This window comes from Bison bison, unplaced genomic scaffold (genome assembly GCF_000754665.1).
Source record: "Bison bison bison isolate TAMUID 2011002044 unplaced genomic scaffold, Bison_UMD1.0 scf7180017864498, whole genome shotgun sequence".
Taxonomy (NCBI): domain Eukaryota; kingdom Metazoa; phylum Chordata; class Mammalia; order Artiodactyla; family Bovidae; genus Bison; species Bison bison.
Genome location: NW_011495057.1, coordinates 2,720,214 through 2,730,055, shown reverse-complemented (window position 1 = coordinate 2,730,055; position 9,842 = coordinate 2,720,214). Strand labels below are relative to the sequence as shown.

Below are 9,842 nucleotides of genomic sequence, written 5' to 3'. Positions count from 1 at the left end.
ACTCAAAAAAAAAAAAAAGCATTCGCATTTCCGGAGCGAATGAAAGTACCAAGAGTTACCGGGGGATCTTGCCTAAGGGGGTGTCAAATGCTGTTGGAAAGCTTTGGGGAAGTCCCATAAATAGATGACATTTAGCCTGGGGCTTTAAGGAGGAATCCCCCAGACTTCCCTGGCGGTCCAGGGCTTAAGGCTCTGTGCTTGTAATGCAAGGGGCATGAGTTCTATCCCTGGCCGGGAACTAAGGTAGACCAGAAATTTAAAAACAAAACAAAACAGCCGGCGGACAAGGGGGATAAAACGGGATTTTAGGCAGAGAGAACAAGTTACCTTTGGACAGAAGAGTGGAGGGAGAGGAGCTCATAGAACACCTATCTGTCCTGCTTAGCGGGCTCAGTCGCTCAGCGCTGTCCGACTCTTAGCCACCCCATAGATTATAGCTCACCAACGTCCTCTGTTCGTGGGATTTCCCAAAGCAAGAACTCTGCAGTGGGGTGACATTTCCTTCTCCAGGAGATCTTCCCAACCCAAGGATCAAACCCGAGTTTCCTGCACTGGCAGACAGATTCTTTAGCGCTGAGCCACCAAGGAAGCCCCCTGTCGTGTTTGGAGCAGCCATCATGTGGTCAGTTACCTCTGAGGGCATTGCGTGTGTTGGTAGCTGTCTGACAAAATGAGCTCAAAAAGGTCCAAAACTGACAGACAGGAAAGAGAACCAGGTAGCATTCACTTGAACAGAGAGGAGGCTTCAGGAAGGGAGGGCCTCACTTGGAACCCATCCCTACCTCAAAGGCTAACTGTGAGATGTGGGCGGAGCCGAGCTCGCAGCCTATCAGATCCAGTTCCTCCTTGGTAAACCGCCCCCCTTCATTATAAATATTATCTCTGAGAGCCACAGATAATGGAGGGCCACGATCCGTAAATGCTTTCGAAATCCTAAACTGGTTTTTAAAATTTTGTCAACAAAACCCACCCTGAGCTGATCTGAAGCTACTCATAGACTTACCTGATCTCACTCCATGTGTCTGTATATACGTTCTGCTGTGGCAATACGCATGATTGTTTACAGGATGCTATGCTAGACACTGCTGAGGGGTTCTATAACATATCCTAGGTGACCATGCTGCTTTTCTAAAATTTGGAAAATTCTGAGTTCTGAAACACATTAAGCCCCAAGAGTTTTGCCAGGATTTGTGATCTAAAAGACCAAAACAGGTAATGTCTAAAATAAAAATAGTATAATGCCCTGGGTATAAAAGAAGAAGAAATCAAAGAATAGAAATGTATAAAAATAGAATGCATATTTCATTATATAAATGCTAGGGCAGGACTACACCAGAAGACTTAACACAAACTGGGGAGAGTGGTAGACACCCCTCCTATGGGGTGGCTGCTGCTGCTGCTAAGTTGCTTCAGTTGTGTCCGACTCTGTGCGACCCCATAGATGGCAGCACACAAGGCTCCTCTGTCCTAGGGATTCTCCAGGCCAGAGTACTGGAGTGGGTTGCCATTTCCTTCTCTGCCTATGGGGTGGGGGTGGCCCCTAAAGTGGACTTTTCTTTTTTCTTTAAATAATAACTTGTTTGTGTGCTTTTATTATTTATCCATTTATTTATTTAGCTATGCCAGGTCTTAGCTGTGGCATGCAGACTCTTTGATTGAGGCATGTGGGATCTAGTTCCCCGACCCAGGCCCCCGGCATTGGGAGTGCAAACTCTGAGCCACTAGACCACCAGAGAAGTCCCAAAGTAGACTTTTGAAGGTGGCAATTCAAATGAAACTGATAAAGTTGTATACATTTTTTTTTTTGTATACACTTTTTTGCAACTCAAATACTAGGAGTGACATTGCCGTAATTTTCCAAAATGGTGAGTAACTGTAGGTAAAGTTCTAACACACAAAAAAATTAGTCTCCCTCAATCTACTCAATAGCTGCATTCCTGGAAAATCTAGTGTATATAAAAACCATGCAAAATTACTTTCTGTTCCTTTGTAAAACATAGTTAGGTTTTAGGCCCAGATGATTATAATGAGGTTTTTTTGCTTACTTACAATATATGTTTTAATGACAGGTTAGGAAGAGATTCAGGATGCAGGACAAGTCTTTGTCCTGGGCAACTGCCTTACACATGGCAGGTGCCTTTCGTCCCTGGCCCCACATGTTAAATGTCAGTAGTGTTCCCCATTCAGATCATTATGACAACTAGAAATGCCCCTCCCATTTCTAAAACCCTTAGGATGGTAACCTCCAGGGAGAACACTGCTCATCTGCAGCCACCCTCAGAACCACCAAGTGGAGGGCAAGGCTTGGTGGATGAGCAATGGAGTCCCAAGGCACGCATAGTCCAGCTGAGGAATCTTGCAATCGAGTCTGGACTGAGCAGTTTGGAACTGAAGAACCTTGATTTTCCCAGAAACGAAGGCTCAGGAAACACATAGGCATTGAATACCTAAGTTCCTCATCAGGGGTGCCAGCGTGGCACTGTGGCTCTCCAATTAATGGCTGAACTGCAGGAGGTTTCAGCCTCTGGCATCACTGTCCCCCGCCCCCTCCACCCCTATCAGTGAGGTGGCACCTTCTCCAAGGGCCAATGGGCCATGTGGTACTTGGCTGATCTGCCCAGGTTGGGGCATGTCAAGCAGTCCATGGCTGCTCACCTTCCTGTAAAACTCACTCTCCAAGTCTCAATATATCTTAAGAGTGAGGAGTTAAACACAGCAGTCTGTTCACCATAGCCAAAAGGTGGAGGCAAACCGAGTGTCCTTCCATGGATGAATGGGGCCCCAAATGTGGCCCATACATACAGTGGAATATTAGTCAGTCTTAGGAAGGAAGGAGATTCTGGCACATGCTACAGCGTGTGAATGAAACTTGAAGACATCATGCTAAGTGAAACAAGCCAGTCACAAAAGATAGATACTGTTAGATTCCGGTCTCTAGAGCAGTCAAATTCAGAGACAGGAAGTGGAATGGTGGTTGCCAGAGGCTGGGAGAAGGGAATGGGGAGTTATTGTTGAATGGGGACAGAGTTTCAGTTTTGCAAGATAAAGAGAGTGCTAGAGATGGACGGTGGCCATGACTGCACAACACCGTGAAAGGTACTTAATGCCGTTGTACTGCACTCTACTGTACTTAATGCCACTTAAGAATGGTTAAGATGGTAGATTTCATGTCAAGTGTATTTTAGCACAAATAAAAATTTAAAACCAAAGAATGAAGGCACTGATGGAAAGACTGGGAAGCAAGTATGGACTCTGCCACTGACCAGGTTGTTGTGGATCTTGGCCAGGTTAACCTCTGTGGGTCTTAGTCTCCATACCTGTGAAACAGGGATAGCAATGTACTCTTCTTGGGGTGGGAGTGCATTACCAGATTCACCCAGGATCGTGTGTGTGTAAGCCACGGGGCAGGCTGTCTACACTCAGGAAACATGGTTGTTATTATGCATGCACGTTTCACTTACTGCTCCTGAAAGCAATCTTTTCCCCTCAGACACTCCCATAGAAGCATTTGGGGGTGTCCAGCCCAACAGCAGGGTTAGATGGACATTAACAAAGAAAAATGACTGGAGACTGGAGACCCAGGGAAGTGTGAGTAGAAGCTTCCTGGGTCTTCCTGCCTGGGGATCGGCATCCTTCTCACCCACAGTGAACCATCCTCAGAAGTGTTTTAGGTAACTTCGCTGTATCTAGAGAAAGCCCTTCTTATCCAACCCCCCTCCCAGAAGGACACATCTCCTTAAGTGTAAAACCTTCACTATTCCCATTTAGACTCTCAAGGAGAGTTGATAATTGTTGTTGACAGCAGCAAGTGTTCATTTTCTTTTGTTTTGGTTAAACAATAATTTGATTGGAAAAAATGCTTTCTGGTGCAGTAATTAATGATCGGCTGGAGCTGATAACACCAGAGGTAAAAGCAAAAGGCACTTAACCCAGCTAGTCATTAGCTACCAGGAAAAATGTTAGACCTGGAGGGTAATCTGTGCTGGTACAAACTCTAAGATTAGTAGGAAGAAAGAGGAAAAAAAAAAAAACAAACCCTAAGCCATTTCTTTTTGTGAAATGAAAAGTTTAAAAATGGAGCATTTTTGTTGCCATAGACACCATTCCTAGCTCTGGGCTGTCCTCCACGCCTGAACCCAGCCACACAGCAATTAGACACAGTTCTCAGCAGGGCAGCGAAGCCTCCCAAGTACCTATAATGAAGATCTGTAGCTCCAGGCTTCCGCGGAAATCCTCAAGCCTTCACTTGTCACCGTAATTTCCTTGGGAAGTGTTTCTAATTACACATTTCTTGCTGCCTGCTCCAGGTCAAGTCTTCTTGTGTACAATATACGAATTACATAAAACCTCAAAACGGTGAGGGGGACCCTGGAGTGGTCCAAAGTGCTCTGTAGTTGTTTTTTAACTTAGTACTTAAGCATTACTGGGTTTAACAGGGCATCATTTGCATGAGCAAAAATAATGTTTAAAGAACAGCACGTGCCTTGTTTTTTATAAATCTCTGTAGAGGTCAGACCCATTTCAGCAAGACATTTATATAGTAACAGAATCTCCATGGCCAACACATGCTCTGTTTCTTTTAAGTGCTATAGCAGGGTCCGTGTGAAGAGGAACTTCATTCTTTTGTATTATCTCCTGGGGCCTGCCACTTAGGGGACTCCTGGCAGTTTAGTTTCCTGGAGGTGGACTCTTAGTTTTGGTAATTCTCCAAGATGTCAATCTCCGCCCACTGTTCTTAGAGAAAATTGAAGTCAAGTTAAATCTCAATCCAGATGCTACTGTATGGACGGTAAATTTTCTTTGGATTTGAATAAATTGGAGGATATTCTAGCTCTTGAAGAAGAGGCAAAAATAGGTTTTCTAAAAGGGTGGGTTTGTTTGGACTGGGGGTTCCCCTCCTTACAGGGGAGCTCTAAGTTCCTCTAACCTCTCTAACTTGCCTTGGAGTACTGAGTCAATGCTCACAGGTAGGGACCCTCTGAGCACCTTGGTGGGGCTGAGGAGTTGGGCTCAGCAGAGCTCCCAGGCAGTGTCCATTTGGGGAGGGCTGGTCCTGGCCCCAGCTTGCAATTGATGCTGACGCAAGAACATGCTGTGACCCTGGTCCCTAAGGAGTCTCAGCAGAAGGTGGCAGCTGCTGCAGGATATGGCATTCGCTCCAGGCTCACCTCTGCCCACTGGCTCCTCCTCCCAGTTTCTAAATGTTGATACCTAGGGCTCAATCCAGGACCTCTTTTCTCTGCCTATACTCAGTTCCTAAGTGACTTCATCCAGTGACAAGGCCCTAAATTAATACTGTCTGTAGGAAGATTGTGTTTTCCAGAGTTGGCCCCAACAGTGATGTCTCCATCCTCTATGCTCAATGTGGTCGTCACACTCTTTCCATGGAGGGAAGGGATCTTTATCAACCACCCTCTCATCCCACCTTGAATCCTGGCAGGCTCTAACTCTTCGGTAGCCCACAGAATGCAGTGGGAATGATTTCTGAGGCTAAGTTAGGAAATATCTTGTTTACTGATAGTCTCACCTTTTGAAGCCCTGAGCTGCCATGTAAGTAGTCCAACTACCCCAAGACTGCCATGATATAAGGAGCTCAAGCCACATGGAGAAGCCACATTAAGTGTTCCAGTTGACAGCCTCTGCTGAGGTCCCAGTGATTAGCCAGAGTCAACGGTCAGATTTATGAATGAGGACATTTCCAGGTGGTTCCAGCCCCAGCCATCATGTTGCTCCCAACACTTGAGTCTTCCAAGCTCAGACCCCAAAATTGTAAAGTAGGAACTACACTTTCCTGCTATATGCTGCCTCTGAATTTCTAACCCCCAAATTGATGGGTAGATGAAATAGATTTTTTAAGCTATGTTTTGGGGTCATTTCTTTTTTTAAAAAATACGTATTTATTTGGCTGCACTGGGTCTAGTTCTCTGACCAGAGATTGAACCTGTGCCCCTTGCAGTGTAAGCATGATGTCCTAACCACCGGAACTCTTTTACATCTTACTTCTCTTTAATCCCTCAAGTATATTTATATATATTCTTGAGAATATACGGAGTTGCCCAACTCTCTCTATATATACATGGAGTCCAGTGACTATAAATTTCTCAAGGAACAGAACTTTTTCTTTGATTCATCACTTTTGCTTTTCTGCCCTGGTCTTTGCACCATTCATGTGTGTTCATTACGCTGTGTGTGCTGGTGGAATTCATGAAGAAGCAATTGTATCCAGTGTGTGTTTTACCTATATTTAATAACCCTGGAATGTAGTAGCTGCTCAATTAATACATGTGCTTAGTGACTGGATCATGATCTACTAACTGCAGGACATGTAAGGGGGAAGTAAGCATAAGAGCTGATCTTGGCTTTCAGTTACTGTTTATGCCTTGCCCAACAACGAAAGAGCTATCCCAAGGCAGTATGTGATTATGATTTGTTGACAAAAGTTTGTGGGATGTAGAGAAAGCTTTTCTAAGCCTATATAACCAAAGTCATAAAATATAAAGGAGAAGACTGTTTGTACTGCATAAAAATGAAACATTCTGCACATTTAAAAAAAAATCATAAATATGTTTTTAAGGCAAATGGAAAGCCAGGAAAAACTTGTCGATGTATTAGCAGAGATATAAAATATTTTTAATATTTCAAGAGATATTCTATGTCAATAAGAAAAAGATGAATAGTTTTCAGTTAGGGAAACAATATAAACACTCAAAACAAACAAAAAATGTAAATTGTGAACAAAAGGGAAAAAACCTTCAACCTCATTATCCCATAGAAATTCATAGTAAAACCACACTAAAATAACATGTTTCTTTTATCAAATTGGCAAAGTATTTTCCTTAAGATAATCTGTAATGTTTGGCAAGATTAGGAAGGCTGAAAATTGATGTTTAAAGTTGCATGTCAAAAACCTTTCAAATGGTCATGCATTTGAACGTCCAGCATTTCAACATCCCCAAATTTATGCCTAAGAATTTATTGCTGAAGTTTGCCAAGATCTGTACACAAGATACTTCATGAAGTACTGATCTTAATAGTAGAAAATTGGGATTAATGTCCAGCCATTGGGATTTAATTGGTTAAATCATAACACCACTCTGTAATATAACATTATATAATCATTTCAAGTGCTGATCTGAAATAATATTTAGTGAAGTGGGAACATATTCATGTTATACAGTTAAAGATTCAATGTATCAAGCAAATGTAGAGTCATGTTTTTTTCATCATATATATATTTCCATCATCAAAAAGATGCATAGAAGAAGCCTAGAAAGATTTACACCAAAATTTTCAGAATTCTGTGATTTTATTTTTTCTTACCTTTTTTGTGTTTCTAAGTTTTCTACACTAATGCTCTTTTATATTCAGAAAAAAAAAAATACCATTATTTCTTTTAAGCTGTATAGAAGGTTGCCCCTGCAGGGAAGGTGGAAATGCCAGTTCTGATTGCTTCCTTTGAAAATCTCTCAAGGCGCCACGGGCACACATTTATAAGAGCCCATTCTGTCCTGAGAATAGAGTGGGTGTGGGAGGAATTTGGGTGAATGTTTTGTGCTCGAAGCTCAACCTGTAGCAAACCTTTAGGACTGTGGGAATAGGTGCTTTGCATTCTGTAGAGCTGACAGATGTAAGTCAGGTTTCTTCTCTGTCTGTCTCCGTCATGTGAAAAGATCTGTGAATGGAGGGCTTCATTAGTCTCAATGCATCTGCAACCCCATCAGGAGCTTTTCAGTTTCATGGGCAAGTGATTTGCTTTTTTTTTTTTTTTTGGCTCCTGATAGAAATAAAGAATCGATACAATTAGTTGTGTGTACTGCACTTGAGGGTGGAGCTGCAGTGAATTCCAACATTCTGCAGCAAATGAGATGGGTGTGAGAAGTGAGACAGTCACAGGGAAGCAAAGTTGACTGGTTTTCTCCTTTATCTGGCCCTTAGTTTTACAAGGATACAAAAAAATGATACAAAAAAGTCTGATGGGAATAGTCTGTAAAACTAAAAACAACATCACCAGTGGTTCAGCCTTCATGAATTCCTCTGACTATATTTCCAAATGTAAATCCCTGTATATAAAACCTTCCTGCATAAGACCATCCCTTTCCGCTTTGGGGACCACTGAAACAAGTGACTATAATAGGACAGAAAGAAGGAAAATGTTTTTAAAATATGTGTGTTTAGATGCTCACATCAAATGTGATCAATTCACAATGCAGAATACCACCTGCGTATAGATACAAACAAAAGCATTTCCTTTGCTCCAAGGGATCTTTTCTCCATTTTATTATTGCTAGTATAAAAGATCCCTGGATTGGGAAAATCCCCTGGAGGAGGAAATGACAACCCGCTCCAGTATTCTTGTCTGCAAAATTCCATGAACAGAGGAGCAGTCCATGGGGCCACAAAGAGTCGGACACAACCGAGCAACTGAGCACACTGTAAAAGTTCAGGAAATGTCTTAAAATGCACGAGTGGCTTTGCTGACATTTTATGAGATTTCTTTTGGATTCAGGAAGCTTTAAATGACTCTGTACAGATGTTTCTAGAAGGTTTATGGCTCTTCTTCGAAGTTTCCGGAGAGTGGTCAGCTCCACATCACACCTCAGGGGACCCAAGGCTCATGACAATGAAAATCAAAGGAGGCTTTCTCTCAATTTTCTTTGGGCTTGAAAATTGGAAACACCACGAAAGACAATAAATTCAGTGACAAATCAGACTGGTGTCTTCCCTGTGCCAGCAACCACACCCACAAGCTGTCATGATGTGGTGTGTTACAGCCTTTGACCTGCTGGAGTTTATAGTTGGGGGTGAGGATGGAGCCAGGGAGGGGACATTCATTTTAATAGGCTTCTGAGTGTTTCCATTCTTATTTCATTCTTGGGTGAGCAGAAGGAAATGGTTTTCAACAACCTCTGTGATAAAACTATTTGCTTATTCAACTCAGCTCTAAAAATGCTAAAGGACGATTTAATGGTCACACAAAGTCCCCCAGCTATCTCTCTCTAAATATACTTCACATATATGAGGCAGGAATCTCTCTCCTGCTTTCCTCCACACTCTCCGCAAGTTCCTCCCAAACTGGCCTACCTTGGCTCTTTTCTTCTCTCTCCTTTTTCTCATCCTTTTCCAGTGGATTTTTCCTTCTCTCTGCTCTTCCCCTATAAATCAAATCAGCCTACCTTGGCCTTTCTCAATTTCCTCCTTTAGCCTAACACCACCCACAAAGCCCAGTATCTACCAGGAAAGAGAAAATTCTCTTACTGGGTGTGGTAACTCCAAGTATTAGATATGGTTAACTCACCCGACAGATGAGAAACCTGGAGATAGAGAGGGAAGATAACTTAGCCAAAGTCACACAGCTCACAAGCAGCAGAACCAGTCTTCAAAATTCCTCATTCCAAGGACTGCCTCGCGGTCCGGTGGCTGAGACTCTTTGTTCCCAATGCAGGGGCCTGAATTCAATCCCTAGTCTGGGAACTAGATCCCGCATGTGGCAACTAAGAGTTCACATGTCACAACAAATGATGATCCTGCTTGCCATAACTAAGACGCAGTGCAAGAAAAGAAAAACTATCAGTTCCGTTCAGTCACTCAGTCATAGCCAACTCTTTGTGACCCCATGGACTGCAGCACACCTATCTATCTATCACCCTATCTATCTATCTATCACCAACTCTTGGAACTTGCTCTATCACCCTATCTATCTATCTATCACCAACTCTTGGAACTTGCTCAAACTCATGTCCATAGAGTCAGTGATGCCATCCAACCATCTCATCCTCTGTCACCCCCTTCTCCTCCTGCCTTCAGTCTTTCCCAGCATCAGGGTCTTTTCCAATGAGTCAGTT

At 42.9% G+C, this 9,842-nt stretch overlaps 1 protein-coding gene across 1 annotated transcript in view; it reads right to left on the bottom strand.

Moving 5' to 3' along the window:
- The window catches only part of CABLES1 (Cdk5 and Abl enzyme substrate 1), a 116,943-nt gene extending 112,602 nt beyond the window's left edge, over nt 1–4,341 (bottom strand). Inside the window, exon 1 of the mRNA XM_010828918.1 lies at nt 4,194–4,341. The gene's annotated coding sequence lies outside the window, so the exon portion shown is untranslated. The remainder of the gene's footprint in view (nt 1–4,193) is intronic.
- Between the last annotated feature and the right edge of the window lie 5,501 nt (nt 4,342–9,842).